Source organism: Somniosus microcephalus, chromosome 3, assembly GCF_052327205.1.
Source record: "Somniosus microcephalus isolate GS21.2 chromosome 3, FLI_Smic_1.0, whole genome shotgun sequence".
NCBI classification, from domain to species: Eukaryota; Metazoa; Chordata; class Chondrichthyes; order Squaliformes; family Somniosidae; genus Somniosus; species Somniosus microcephalus.
In genome coordinates, this window is record NC_140989.1 from 273,844,377 (window position 1) to 273,859,507 (window position 15,131).

The 15,131-nt window shown below is 47.4% G+C and overlaps 1 long non-coding RNA gene across 1 annotated transcript in view; it reads left to right on the forward strand.

The window, feature by feature from the left end:
- The first annotated feature begins 167 nt into the window (after positions 1-167).
- Positions 168-15,131, forward strand: part of LOC147121963 (uncharacterized) — a 31,352-nt gene continuing 16,388 nt past the window's right edge. Inside the window, exon 1 of the long non-coding RNA XR_015077653.1 lies at positions 168-258. This is a non-coding gene — a long non-coding RNA (uncharacterized LOC147121963). The remainder of the gene's footprint in view (positions 259-15,131) is intronic.

Genomic DNA, 15,131 nt, shown 5'->3' on the forward strand with positions numbered 1-15,131 from the left:
CTCCACCAGCCTGCGGGCCCTTCACCGGGCCACCCCACGGTGAACGTAGACAGCGTGACGTGTCACGCAGGCTAACGCAAACCTCTCGGTTTGACGGCGCGTGGCGTTGGGACATATAGACAGGTGCGAGCTGGCGGTAATGGCCGGGCGCGAGCTTCAGAGGGCGCCAGCTGGCAAGGTGTGTTAGCTGTGGCTCAGTGAGTAGCACACTCGTTTCTGAATCAGAAGGTTGTGGGTTCAAGTCCCACTCCACCAGAGGTGAGCATAATAATCTAGGCTGACACTCCAGTGCAGTGTCGAGGGAGTGCTACACTTTCATAGGTGCTGTTGTTTCGGATGGGGACATTAAATCGAGGCCCCCGTTTGTTCTCAGGTGGGCGAAAAATATGCCATGGCACTATTTCGAAGAAGAGCAGGGGAGTTATTCCTGGCAAATATTTATCCCTCAATCAGCATCACTAAAAAAATATTATCTGGTCATTATCACATTGCTGTTTGTGGGAGCTTGCAGTGTGCAAATTGGCTGCCACGTTTCCTACATTACAACAGTGACTACACTTCAAAAAGTACTTCATGGCTGTAAAGTGCTTTGGGATATCTGGTCATGAAAGGTGCTATATAAATGTAAGTTTTTCTTTTAATGAGCCGCGCACAAGAGCTGGTGGGCTGGTTGGCAGTAATGGGCTGGGTGCGAGCCTCCAGCAGTTTCTGGCTGCATTTCTAAACCTCTGTTTTTGTGCAGGCTGATGGAATGGCACATTGACTTATTCACATCCAGGAAGAAAAGAGAAGCAGAGACCATTTGCGCATTTTTGCAAGAAAAGGTCAATCAACACTACTAAAACATTATCTGGTCATTATCACATTGCTGTTTGTGGGAGCTTGCTGTGTTAAAATTGGCTGCTGCATTTCCTACATTATAAAGTACACTTCAAAAGTACTTCATTGGCTGTAAAGCTCTTTGGGATGACCTGTGGTTGTAAGGGGCACTATATAAAATGGAAGTCTTTCTTTTGATCTAGATTGGCAGCATAAAACTGACAGCGTTTGAGAAATCCTTGCCTACCTTGTTCAGGTAAGTAGGATGGAGGGAACATAACCTCCTCCTTCCCGAACAAGCAGAAAGCATGGCGTCAACCTGATACAGTTTTAATATCCCATCATTACATTAGGACACATCCAAGAGGATTGGGTCAAAAACAGTTCATATATGCAAGTAGGAGTGTCAGGGCTAGGAGCACACACAAAAAATGGATGCCGAGCCAAAGAAAGAGATGTTAGGAGGGTTATCCGAAATTTGGCCAAAGAGGTGGGTTTTAAGGAGGGCCTTAAAGAGAGAGAGGGTTAGGGAGGGAATCCTGAGCATGGGGCCTAGATGGAGCCAAGTCTACGGCATCACAGGTGGCTCAGCCGTACAGAGGGGGAGAGGAAGATAGGGAACGTAATAGTGGTAGTGGATTCAATAGTTAGAGGAGCAGACAGGCGTTTCTGCGGCCGCAGACGTGACTCCAGGATGGTATGTTGCCTCCCTGGTGCCAGGGTTAAGGATGTCACTGAGTGGCTGCAGAACATTCTGAGGGGGCAGGGTGAACAGCCAGAGGTCGTGGTCCATATTGGTACCAATGACATAGGTAGAAAGAGGGATGAGGTCCTGCAGGCAGATTTTAGGGAGCTAGGAAAGAGATTAAAAAGCAAGACCTCAAAGGTAGTAATCTCTGGACTACTCTCGGTGCCTCTATAGGAGGATAGAGCAGATGAATGTGTGGCTGGAGAGATTGTGCAAGAGGCAGGACTTCAGATTCCTGGGGCATTGGGGCCGGTTCTGGGGGAGGTGGGACCTGTACAGGTCGGACGGGTTGCATCTTAACAGTGCCGGTACCATTATCCTCGCGGGGAAGTCTAGTGCTGTTGGGGAGGGTATAAACTAAGTTGACGGGGATGGGCATCAGGATGTAGCGTTAGAAAGGGGAAATAAAGTGCTCAAAGAATTGGGACAGATGGATAGCACTAAAGTAAGAAATAGTACGGCATTAGGTGAGATCAGACTAAGATATAACACCGGATGGTCTAAGATAGGTTTACAGTATATGTATGTGAACGCACGAAGCATGGTAAACAAGGTTGGTGAGCTGTAGGCACAAATAGCCACATGGGAATATGATGATGTGGCAATGACGGACACCTGGCTCAAAAAAGGGCAGGATTGGGTATTAAATATTCCTGGATACAGGGTGTTCAGGAAAGATAGGGAACGAAAGATAGTTGGAGGTATGGCTGTATTGGTTAAGGAGAATGTTACAGTGCTGGAGAGTGAGGATGTCCTGGACGGGTCAAGGACAGAATCTATATAGCTAGAGTTAAGAAAATAATAGAGGTGCCATTACACTACTAGGTGTATTTTATAGGCCACCAACTAATGGCAAAAATATGGAGGAGCAAATTTTCAGAAAAATTACAGAGAGAAGCAAGAACTATAGAGTAGTAATAATGGGGGACTTCAATTATCCTTATATAGACTGGGATAGTAATAGTGTAAAGGGCAGGGAGGGGGAAGAATTTCTGAAATGTGTTCAGGAGAACTTTCTTGATCAACGAGGAAAGAGGCATTGCTGGATCGGGTTCTGGGGAATGAGGTAGGTCAACTGGAGCAAGTGTCAGTAAGTGAACATTTAGGGAGCAGTGATCATAGTATCTGACGTAATAAAACTCACTACACACTTGGTTTGAGCATAAAGCAAGGCTTTAATCAACTTGTTTCAGAACATGGAGGTCTAGTTGTACTTCACTAGTTCCTTGTCTTACAAAATGTCCCTGGCAAGCTGGGCCCACGCCCGAGTATTTATACTCCTTGGACGGCGCCACTAGCTGGCCGTCCAGCGTTATTTCATGAGTAGTTCTTGATGATGATGAGATTTATAACATTCTTCCTGCCTAAATGATTTGGAAGTCCGACGACTTCCTCTTAACGGATTAGGCGGACCACGAATAGCTGCAGTCTTTTAGATTTTTGTTTATGGCTAGAAGGCACGTCTCCCTGGGCCGTGTCTTTGTCCCTGGGCCGCTTGATCCGTACCGGTGGATCGACCCGAGGGAGGCTGGGGAGATCGTGACTCCGGGTGCGGGTCCCCACAGGCGCAGAACTGGCTTCATCCTTGTTAAGTCTGTGTGTTATAATGAGAATTACTACACAGACCACAAGAGTAAACTTTAACAGGTCTTTACTGGTTGAAGGTCAGGGCGGAACTGCCCAATAAATCATTACACAGCACTTATATACCGGTGTGGTCACCACCGGTATTACAGTATACAGCAGCCAAGATAAAGTAGTGCAACTCTTAAAATAGTTCTCTTAAAGGTGGAACGGTTACATACACTACAATCCTCCCTTTTTAGCTTAACCGTATATATTCCCCATTAAACATAACATCATAACATATATACACAACTTCATGTAAAAACAGTTCACAGATTCAGTCTCTCTGGAGGCTTCCTGACTCGGTCCGGATAACGCCTCGGTGGTGTAGTAGTTTTCGGTGGTGTAGTAGGTTCTTTTGGCAAGGTCGATTCGGCTTGAAGGCCAGTGTCGGGTTCATCTGATTCCAGTATCGCCGGATCGGAGGCAGATACTATGGGTATCTCTGCTTCATCACTAGACGTATAGAGTTGTGGAGTAGGTTGTCCCTTTTCGGATGACCCTATGATCTGGTCAACATGGTGCCTTATTATGCTTTCACCAATGTCCACGGTATACATCAGCGGTCCTAGTCGTGTGCAAATAGTTCCAGGCTGCCATTTCTCGGTACGGTAGTCCCGGGCCAAAACTTGTTGACCTATCTGGAAGGTTCTAGTTGGCCTTTCATTCATGCCTTGAAATTGCCGGTTCTCTACGTCCCTTCTGATGTTTGGCTTGATCAAATCCAGCCGACATCTTAGTCTTCTATTGAAAAACATCATGGCGGGAGTTTGGTTTGTAACCACATGTGTTGCATTCCTGTACGCCAACAAGAAGTTATCTACCTTATGTTGTAGATTTATGTCTTCATTACCCATGGCCTTTATGGCCTCCTTGAAGGTCTGGACAAACCTTTCAGCTAATCCATTGGTGGCGGGATGGTATGGGGCGGACGTGTAGTGCTTAACCCCATTGTTTTTTAAGAACTTCCTGAATTCTTTGGACACAAATTGCGGTCCATTATCAGAACAGATCTGTTCCGGCAGCCCATTCCTGGCAAATATGGTCCTTAATACTGTGATGGTTTTTTCCGTGGTGGTGGAGGACATCTTTATTACCTCCGGCCACTTGGAGTGTGCATCCACCGCGATTAAGAACATTGAGTCCATAAATGGACCAGCAAAGTCGATATGTACCCTTTGCCATGGAGATGAGGGCCACTCCCATGGATGTAGAGGGGCTTGTGGTGGGGCGTTTTGGACCTTCTGGCATCCTAAACAGCTCTTGGTCATTTCTTCGATGTCTCCATCGATACCTGGCCACCACACAAACGCTCTGGCTAGATTCTTCATTTTCACTCCACCCAGATGCCCCTCGTGAAGCTCCTTTAGCACTTTATGCTGGAGTTTGGGTGGAATCACCACTCTGGATCCACACATCAAAGTTCCTCAGCACACTGACAGCTGTTCTCTTCTTTGCGAGAATGCTGGCAACAGTAGTTTGCCATGTGCTGGCCATCCCTTCACCGTTAAATCGTAGACTCGTGAGAGAGTCGGGTCATTTCTTGTTTCCTTTTCGATCGTAGAATTTGTTACTGGTAGACATTCCACTATGGTTGAGTGGAACATCTCCACTGGGTCCACTGTAGGCGCCTCTTCTGCCGTTGGCAACGGTAGGAAAAGGGACCACCTCTGTAGCCTTTGCGCTGTCATAATGGAAACGCCCTTTTTAGGGTTGAATATGGATACCAACGGCTGGTGGTCTGTCAGCAGTGTAAACTTCTGGCCCTGCAGGTAATGATTAAACTTCTTTACTCCCCACACCAGGCTGAGAGCCTCCCTATCTATCTGAGCATAGTTGCGCTCAGCGGAGGTCAATGATCTGGATGCAAATGCGACTGGCCTTTCCGAGCCATTTGGCAACTTGTGTGAGAGTACTGCTCCAATACCATAAGGAGAAGCATCACAAGCTAAACGAATAGGTAGCGTTGGGTTGAAGTGAGCCAAGTGGCAGCACGGTGGCATAGTGGTTAACACTGTTGCCTCACAGCGCCAGGGACCCGGGTTCGAATCTGGCCTTGGGTGACTGTCTGTGTGGAGTTTACACATTCTCCCCGTGTTTGCGTGGGTTTCCTCCGGGTGCTCCGGTTTCCTCCCACAGTCCAAAGATGTGCGGTTAGGTTGATTGGCTATGATAAATTGACCCTTAGTGTTAGGGGGATTAAATACGTGGGGATAGGGTGAGACATGTGTTGGTGTAGGGGTTACGGGGATCGGGTGGGATACGCGTCGGTGCAGGCTCGATGGGCCGAAATGGCCTCTATCTGCATTGTGGGGTTTCTGTGATCTGTGATCTGTGAACACTTCCTCTGAGGTGATCAATGCCTTGTTTTTGCGAAAGGCCTTCTTACAGTCCTCGCTCCACTTCCATGGTACTTCTTTCTGCAAAAGAGCATTCAGCGGATGCAGCACCGTGGATAGATTTGGCAGAAACTTATGGTAATAGTTAATCAACCCTAGGAACGACCTCAACTGAGATACATTTTCCGGAGCGGGAGCCTTCACAACAGCTTCGATCTTGTCAGGTGACTTGTGCAGCCCCTCCTGGTCAATGATATGACCACAGTACGAGATCCGTTTCTGAAAGAACTCACATTTCTGGCGATTAACTCGAAGGCCATATTCCTTCAACCTGGTGAGCACCAGTTTCAAATTAGCAAGGTGTTCCTCATCGTCATCTCCTGTAATCAGGATATCGTCCAAGTAACATTGAGTGCTTGGAATTCCCTGTAATACCTGCTCCATGGCCCTCTGCCAAATTGCTGGAGCCGAAGCCACTCCAAAAACCAGTCTATTATATCGATACAAGCCTCTGTGCATGTTGATTGTGAGATACTGGCGCGACTCTTCCTCAACTTCCATCTGTAAGTACGCTTGCGCCAGGTCTATCTTGGTGAAGCGTTTCCCGCCAGACAATGAAGCAAAGATATCCTCAATCCGCGGAAGCGGATATTGCACCGTGTGAAGCACCGGATTAACCGTGATCTTGAAGTCTCCACAGATGCGGACCTTCCCCGGTTCCCCTGGCTTGTTACTCGATGAACGCTTCATGACGGGAACAATGGGCGTGGCCCACTCACTCCAGTCCACCTTAGACAGTACTCCTGAACGTTCTAGCCCTTCCAGCTCAGCTTCCACAGCAGGTCGTATCGCATAAGGTACCGGTCTGGCTTTGAAAAATTTTGGGGTTGCATGTTCTGCAATATTGATTTTTGCCTTAATTCCTCTCAGTGTTCCCAGTCCCTGTTGGAACACCTCTTTAGCCTCATCCAATATTCTGGACAATCGTTCAGGTTTGACATCTTTTTTCTCGGAATCTACCGTTATTGCGTTTAGGGAGTGCCAGTCCATATTTATTTTCCTGATCCACTCCCGTCCCAGAAGTGGTGGACCTCCCTCAGGTAGTACATATAAGTCCATTCCTTGGTGTTCTTTGCCCTTGTGTACCACCTTGACTTTTATCTTCCCGATGGGGTATACTCTTTGCCCCGTGTATGTCTGCAATACTATCTTCGTATCCCGTAGGGGAATATGTTTGAATAACCTTTTGTAATCTTGCTTATTCATGACCGTCAACGCCGATCCGGTGTCCAATTCCATCTTCATTTGGACTCCTGCTGTCTGCAGTGTGACCCAGATAGTTTGTCGGTCAGCTTCCTTACATTGTGAATTCTCAGACTACCTAGTTCCTTGCTGTTGGAGTCTGAATCCGAATTCTGTTCATCCGAACTCTTCTCAGCCACCTTATGTACCTTTTCTGCACTTTCCCTGCGGTGACTTTTTGTTGCTGGTCTTCTTTCCTGACCGGCATACTTTAGCTATGTGACCAAGCTTGCCACATTTTCTACATTCCTGGTTTTTAAACCAGCATTGGTTCTGATCGTGTGTTGTCTTCCCACAACGATAACATTTCATTGTACCCGAAGCCATTTGATCTACGCTGAGTACCGCTGCCTTCAGCTGCATTTCCGCAGTGCCTCTCGCTGCGGCTTCGTGCGATGTTGCAATAGAGACAGCCTTATCAAGTGTAAGATCATTCTCTTCAAGCAACCGCTTTTGTGTTCCTTCTTTCGACAATCCACACACGAATTTGTCTCTCAGTGCCTCTGTCAGGCTTTCCCCAAACTGGCAGTATTTCGCTAGCTTGCGCAGTTCAATTAAATACCCCGCGTTGCTTTCCTCTTTCAGTTGCGTTTTCGCATAAAATTTAAATCGTTCCGCTAACATCAGCGGTGTGGGGTTCAAATGATTTTTCAGGACAGCCACAATTTTAGCGAAAGTCTGATCCGCCAGTTTAGCTGGTGATAGAAGATGCTTCAATAGCCCGTATGTCTTTGCACCCATTGAATTTAGTAAGGTTAGTGCTTTATCTTCATCTGATATTTTATTTGCCTTACAATATATCTCTATGCGTTCTACATACGTGGCCCAATCTTCAACATCGGGATCGAAATCGTTGATGTTACCACGCTTAGGCATCTTCGCAACCTTCTTGAGAGACAAAAGAATTATTATTTTTTTTACAAAATGGCGGTTTCCCGCGCTTGTCTTCCTCCACCGCCTCCGAAAATGGCGGCTTCCCGCGTTTGCCTTTCTCCCCCGCTGGCTGTAATGGCGATTGCCGTATTGCTGCGTTCGCCCTCCCCCAGCGGTTTTCAAATCGCGCCTCCCAGCCCTTCCTGCAGTCCAGTCCTTTCCCCCGGCTGCGGCTGAGTTCTCCACGGTTTTTTTGTTTTATTTTCTCCCGCGCCTTACGCTGACCCGGTCGCTGCGCCTCGCGGCCTCGGTAGCTGCCCGGCCTTTTTCACCGGTCGCGGTCGAGCTCTCTCTCGACGCTGTTGCGTCTCCCAGCCCGCTTGCAGCCCGCTCTTTCGCACCGGCTGCGTTTGCATTCACCGCGGCTCCCGTGCCTTACGCTGTCCCAGTCTCGGCGCCTCTGGCCCCGACTTCTGTCTGGCTCTTTTCCCCGGCCGTGGTCGAGTTCTCCGCCCTTATATCCTCCGTTTTTCCCTCCCCTACTTCACAGTCAACGTGGCCGACTTGCTGCTCGTCACTGATCGGCTTACCCACCACCGTGATAGAAGGGATGATCACTGCCTGTTGCTGATGGAAGGCTTCGTGTCAGAATTCTTCCTGTGCTCTGCAGACCCGAGTCTTCTCTCAGCAGAATGATGAGGGCGGGTGCCTCCTCTCGACGCCCGTTAAACTGCCTTGGATGTATCTCTGCCGCAGGGTAAGATCGTACTCGTCGCCACTGTTAAGTCTGTGTGTTATATTGAGAATTACTACACAGACCACAAGAGTAAACTTTAACCGGTCTTTACTGGTTGAAGGTCAGGGCGGAACTGCCCAATAAATCATTACACAGCACTTATATACCGGTGTGGTCACCACCGGTATTACAGTATACAGCAGCCAAGATAAAGTAGTGCAACTCTTAAAATAGTTCTCTTAAAGGTGGAACGGTTACATACACTACAATCCTGTTTGATAGCCAGGGATTGACCGGCGTCCTGGCCTCGGGTGGCCATCCCACGGGGAGCACTCGGCTCCCGAGTGGATCCGGTGGGGCAGCTGGCAGATCTCTCGATGCCCCAGGTAGGGCGTCATCTTTGGGGGAGCGCAGAGTGTCGGCATCATCCCCGTGCGTCCCTCTATCAGTTGGGTCCGTGGAACCGGCTGGACAGGGAGCCAGGTCCTGGAGCGAAATGGTGGACTCCCAGCCATCAGGGTACCTCACGTGCGCGTACGTGGTATTGACATCCGTGACTTCTACCTTGTCGACGAGAGGATCGTTTTTAGACGATCGGACGAATCTTCGGAGCAGCACGGGGCCGGGAGCTGCCAACCATGACGGTAGAGACGTCCCATGGGTGGAGCGACGCTGGAAGCTGAAGAATCGCTCGTGAGGTGTGACATTGGTAGATGTAGAAAGGAGAGACCTGATGGAATGCAACACGTCAGGGAGCATAGTTTCCCACTGCTGGTCTGGTAGGTTGCGTGACCTCAGCGCAAGACGAACAGCGTTCCAAATGATAGCGTTGTATCTCTCAAACTGTCCGTTACCGATGGGATGGTACGGTGTTGTTTTACTTGTGGCGATTCCCCGTTGGGAGAGAGAACTTTTGAGTTCACTTGACATGAAGGAGGGACCCCAATCAGAGTGGATGAAATTGGCCGTACCGCAAAGGGAAAAGACTTGATCAAGGCATTTGATCACTGTGGAAGTAAGCATATTGGGACAGGGGAAAGCAAAGGGAAAGCGTGAATATTCGTCCACCATAGTCAGTAAGTAGGTGTTTTGCATTGAGGAAGGCAATGGCCCTTTAAAGTCAATGCTGAGTGGCTGCATAGTGTGTATGAGCGAGCCATCCGATGGACGGAAGAATTGTGGTTTTAATTCCGCACAAATTCTACAGGAGAAGCACGTTCTTTTCACATCTTCCGTCGAAAATGGGAGATTTTTAGATCGCACAAAGTGCAACATACGGGTAACGCCAGGATGGCATAAGTCAGTATGAAGATCCGCAAGAGTCGAAGTTGACATAGAAGAGCAGAATGCCCGCGTGAGGGTATCTGGGGCCACATTCTCTTTGCCAGGTCGATAATGTATGGTGTATCCAAAGGCAGCCAATTCCATCCTCCAGAGTTGTATTTTGTTATTCTTGATCTTAGTGCGTTTCCGGTTATCCAGCATAATGGCCATGGAGCACTGATCGGTTATAAGTGTGAAATGGCGACGAGCGAGAAAATGACTCAATTTACATACCGCTTCGATGATGGCCGTAGCCTCCTTCTCGACAGGAGGATAATGGAGCTCGCTACCCTGCAAAGTTCTGGACAGAAATGCAACGGGTCGACCACCTTGATTCAAGGTAGCAGAGATCACCACGTCCGATGCATCGCACTCGACCACGAAAGGAAGATTTTCATCAATGGAACGAAGCGTGGCTTTTTCCAGTTGTCGCTTGAGGAGGTTGAAAGCTGAAATAGCCGTTGCCTCCAATGGAAATGACTTAGCGTGAAGCAGGGGCTGGATCTTGTCGGAGAAGTGGGGTATCCATTTCGCATAATAGGCGAACATGCTGAGTGCCCGACGAAGAGAGCCGAGATTCGTAGGGGGATGGAGCTCCTGAAGTGGACGAAGTCGCTCGGGATCCAGTAGCCAAGGATGTTGACTGATGGTACTGATTTCACAGATTTGGACTCATTTAAGGTTAAGTTGCGACGACGGAGAATGTCAAAAAATTTCTGGAGGTTGGCATCATGCTCCTTCTGGCCATGACCAGCAATGGTGATATTATCCAGATATGGAAAAGTGTCCATTAAGTTCTCCTGTTTGACTAGGCTATCCATTGCCCGTTGAAAGACGGACACCTCATTGGTGACCCCAAATGGAAGGCGACAAAACTGGTAAAGCCGACCATTGGCCTCAAAGGCCGTATACTTCTTGTCAGAGTCCTTTAACGGCACTTGATGATATGCGCTCTTTAAATCAAAGGTTGAAAATACCTTGTAGTTAGCAAGTTTATTGACCATGTCATCGATGCGTGGTAGTGGATAGGCATCCAGGTCGGTATACTGGTTAATAGTTTGCGAGTAACCGACACAAAGATGTTTCTTGTGTTGCTTCAGAGGATTTTGACAACAACGACTTGAGCCCGCCAGGAAGATGAACATGGCTCAATGATGCCGTCAGCTAGAAGGCGAGAGATTTCTGCCTCGATAAAGGATCGATCATCTTGGCTGAAATGTCGTGATTTAGTGACTATGGGCTTACATCGGGGGGGAAAGATTGGCAAACCAGGAGGGCTCGTCGAGCGAAGCCGCCGAAAGCGCACAAAACGGTGCTTTGGAAATAGTAAGGTCCGGCTTTGACCCTCCAAACTCGAAAGTGAGTCTTTTGTGTTGTTTCTGGAAATCCTGTCCCAGGAGCACATCACTGCATAGGTTCTTGAGCACCCCCAAGCCGGGTGGAGAAATAAGTGCGGCCATTGAGAATAAGGTCGACAAGACAAAAGCCGGAAGAATTGGTGGTCAGTGTCGTCAGAGCCATTGCAATTTCCCTGTCCGAGGGGTAAATACGCAGTTTTAACTTACTGACAGCCCGCTTGCTAATGAAGCTGTCAGAGCTGCATGAGTCGATTAGTGCACTCAAAATGTGTCCATTTACCGAAACTTTCGTGGCTGCATGAGACAGACTTTGGGGAAAAACAGCTGTGATGGGAGGAGGGGCAGTTTTACCCTTGACAGCTGTAACCTTCGTAGTGTTTCTTGGGGGAGGAGCAGTTTTATAGATTGCAGCTGTAACCTTAGTAGTGGCTGTTGGGGGAGGAGCATTTTTATAGATAGTAGCTGCAAAACTAACAGGAGCTCTCGACCGGTATACCTTAGAAAAGTGGCCTTTCTTACTAACAGCGGCTCTTGACTGGCATACCTTAGAAAAGTGACCTTTCTTGCTGCAATGATTGCAGGTTGCGTTACGAGCAGGACAAAATTTCCTATAATGGAATGCACCTCCACAGAAGAAACACTTCCTTCCAGATTGCCAAGATGCCGCGAGGGCGGGGTCGTCATCAGTGTAGGTTTCTAGGGTAGGGTTGTCATCAGCCAGGTTGGAGTCGTCATCAGTGAGGGCTTCCGCCCGAGGCCTATCAAAGGAGTCACTAAAAGTGATAGCAGCAGCCCATGTTCCTGGGACTAGGGACAGGGTCACTGGCAAGGCTTGGAAGCTAAGCAGAGCCAGGCCTGGTTAGTACCTGGAGGGGTGACCATCAGGGAAGACCAGGTGCAGAAGGTCACGGAAGGAGCCCCGGGAGGGGCGGCTGGTGAGCAGGCCCGGGCATTGGGCTGAAGATTGTCGGACAGGAGGAATGGTGGAAATGGAATGGCGGCGCGCACAGACGCAGTGGCTTTGCTTCTCCCAGGACCGTGCTATTTACGTTTAATGTTAATGTTATTTGTACTGGACTCATGGGAGCTTGCAAGATCACATTTCGTTGTTCATGTACTTGTGCATTGTACAATGACAATAAAGTTGAATTATTATTATTATTATTATGCACATGGTGAAAGATAGGTGTCTGCATTCCTCTTTGCTAAGTCCAGAGAACATGCCTGGTCATAGGCAGCCTGTAACTTGAGGGTTTTATTCTCCAACAGACGCTGACTTATGAAGGGAGATGCAATCTCATTAATAAAGGAATCACGAATTAACTCCTCCTGGTACTGCTCAGCTGTAACAGCTTTAAGATTACAATCCTTGCTGAGCCTGCGAAGTTTCTGAAGGAATTCGTCAAGTGATTCCCCGGGTTGTTGTCGAGTTGTGGCCAGTAGATGCCGAGCGAAAATTTCATTTGGGGACTTGACATATAGCTGCTGTAGTATTTGGATAGCGGCATCATAGTCTACACAGTCTTCGATATAATCAAACACATGAGGGGATACATAATTAGCAAGCATTCGTAACTTGTTAGGAACATTCTCACCACACTCCTCAAAGAAGTTGCTGAAGGTACGATACCAGTGTTTCCATACCTTAGCAGCTGTAAGTGAATTCGGGTCCAGGTCGAGACGGGCGGGTCCGAGTAGTTTCTCCATGATGGATCGATTACTTGTCTGAGTTCCCTTCTACGGTTCGAGTCGTAGCTGGCTGTTCCCGAAATCACCCAAAGCGTGGAGTCGATATCAAGTTGATTAAATTGACGTAATAAAACTCACTACGCACTTGGTTTGAGCATAAAGCAAGGCTTTAATCAACTTGTTTCAGAACATGGAGGTCTAGTTGTACTTCACTACCAAGGCCTATAGTTGCTGGGTTTATGCTTACACCTTTTTTTGAATAAGGGTGTAACATTTGCAATTCTCCAGTCCTCTGGCACCAGCCCCATTTCTAAGGAGGATTGGAAGATTATGGCCAGTCCCTCTGCAATTTCTTCCTTCACTTCCCTCAGCATCCTAGGATGCATCTCATCCGGTCCTGGACACATATCTACTTTCAGTACAACCAGCTTTTCTAATACCTCGTCTTTATCAATTTTTATCCGATCCAATATTTCCTTCACTATGTCTATGGCAGTATCTTCTTCCTTGGTGAAGACAGATGCAAAATACTCATTTAGTACCTCGGCCATACCCTCTGCCTCCATGCATAGGTCCCCTTTTTGGTCCCTAATCAGCCCCACCCCTCCTCTTACTACCTGTTTACTATTTATATGCCTATAGAAGACCTTTGGATTCCCTTTTATGTTAGCTGCCAATCTATTCTCACACTCTCTCTTTGCCCATCTTATTTCCTTTTTCACTTCTCTGAGTATTTATACTCCTTGGACGGCGCCACCAGCTGGCCGTCCAGCGTTATTTCATGAGTAGTTCTTGATGATGATGAGACTTATTACAGTATCATAAGGTTTAGATTAACTATGGAAAAGGACAGGGAGCAATCTAGAGTAAAAATACTTAATTGGAGGAAGGCCAATTTCAGTGGGATGAGAATGCATCTGGCCCGGGTAAACTGGAATCAAAAATTGACGGGCAAAACGGTAAAGAGGAAATAGTTCGGGTACAGTCGAGGTACATTCCCACTAGGGGGAAAGGTAGGGCAACTAAAGTCAGAGTTCCCTGGATGACAAAAGAGATAGAGAGTAAGATGAAGCAGAAAAAGAGCGCGCATGACAGATGTCAGGTTACAAATACATCTGAGAATCAGGCTAAATATAGAAAGTTCAGAGGAGACGTGAAAAAGGAAATAAGATGGGCAAAGAGAGAGTATGAGAATCGATTGGCAGCTAACATAAAAGGGAATCCAAAGGTCTTCTATAGGCATATAAATAGTAAACAGATAGTAAGAGGAGGGGTGGGGCCGATTAGGGACCAAAAAGGAGACCTATGCATGGAGGCAGAGGGTATGGCTGAGGTACTAAATGAGTACTTTGCATCTGTCTTCACCAAGGAAGAAGATACTGCCATAGACATCGTGAAGGAAATATTGGATCGGATAAAAATTGATAAAGACGAGGTATTAGAAAAGCTGGTTGTACTGAAAGTAGATATGTGTCCAGGACCGGATGAGATGCATCCTAGGATGCTGAGGGAAGTGAAGGAAGAAATTGCAGAGGGACTGGCCATAATCTTCCAATCCTCCTTAGAAATGGGGCTGGTGCCAGAGGACTGGAGAATTGCAAATATTACACCCTTATTCAAAAAAAGGTGTAAAGATAAACCCAGCTACTATAGGCCTTGGTAGTGGGGAAACTTTTAGAAACAATAATCCAGGACAAAATTAACAGTCACTTGGATAAGTGTGAATTAATTATGGAAAGCCAGCACAGATTTGTTAAAGGCAAATCATGTTTAATGAACTTGATCGAGTTTTTTGATGCAGTAACAGAGAGGGTCGATGAGGGCAATGTGGTAAATGTGGCGTACATGGATTTCCAAAAGGCGTTCGACAAAGTGCCACATAATAGGCTTGCCAGCAAAGTTGAAGCCCATGGAATAAAAGGGACAGTGGCAGCATGGATACGAACTTGGCTAAGTGACAGGAAACAGAGAGTAGTGGTGAACGGTTGTTTTTCAGACTGGAGGATGGTATACAGTGGTGTTCCCAGGGGTCGGTTCTAGGACCACTGCTTTTCTTGATGTATATTAATGACTTGGATGTGGGTGTACAGGGCACAATTTCAAAATTTGCAGATGGCACAAAACTTGGTAGTATAGTGAACAATGAGGAAGACAGTGATAGACTTCAAGAGGACATAGGCTGGCAGAATGGGCAGACACTTGGCAGATGAAATTTAACGCAGAAAAATGCGAAGTCATACATGTTGGCAGAAAGAGTGAGGAGAGGAAATATAAACTAAAGGGTACAGTCCTAAAGGGGGTGCATGAACAGAGATACC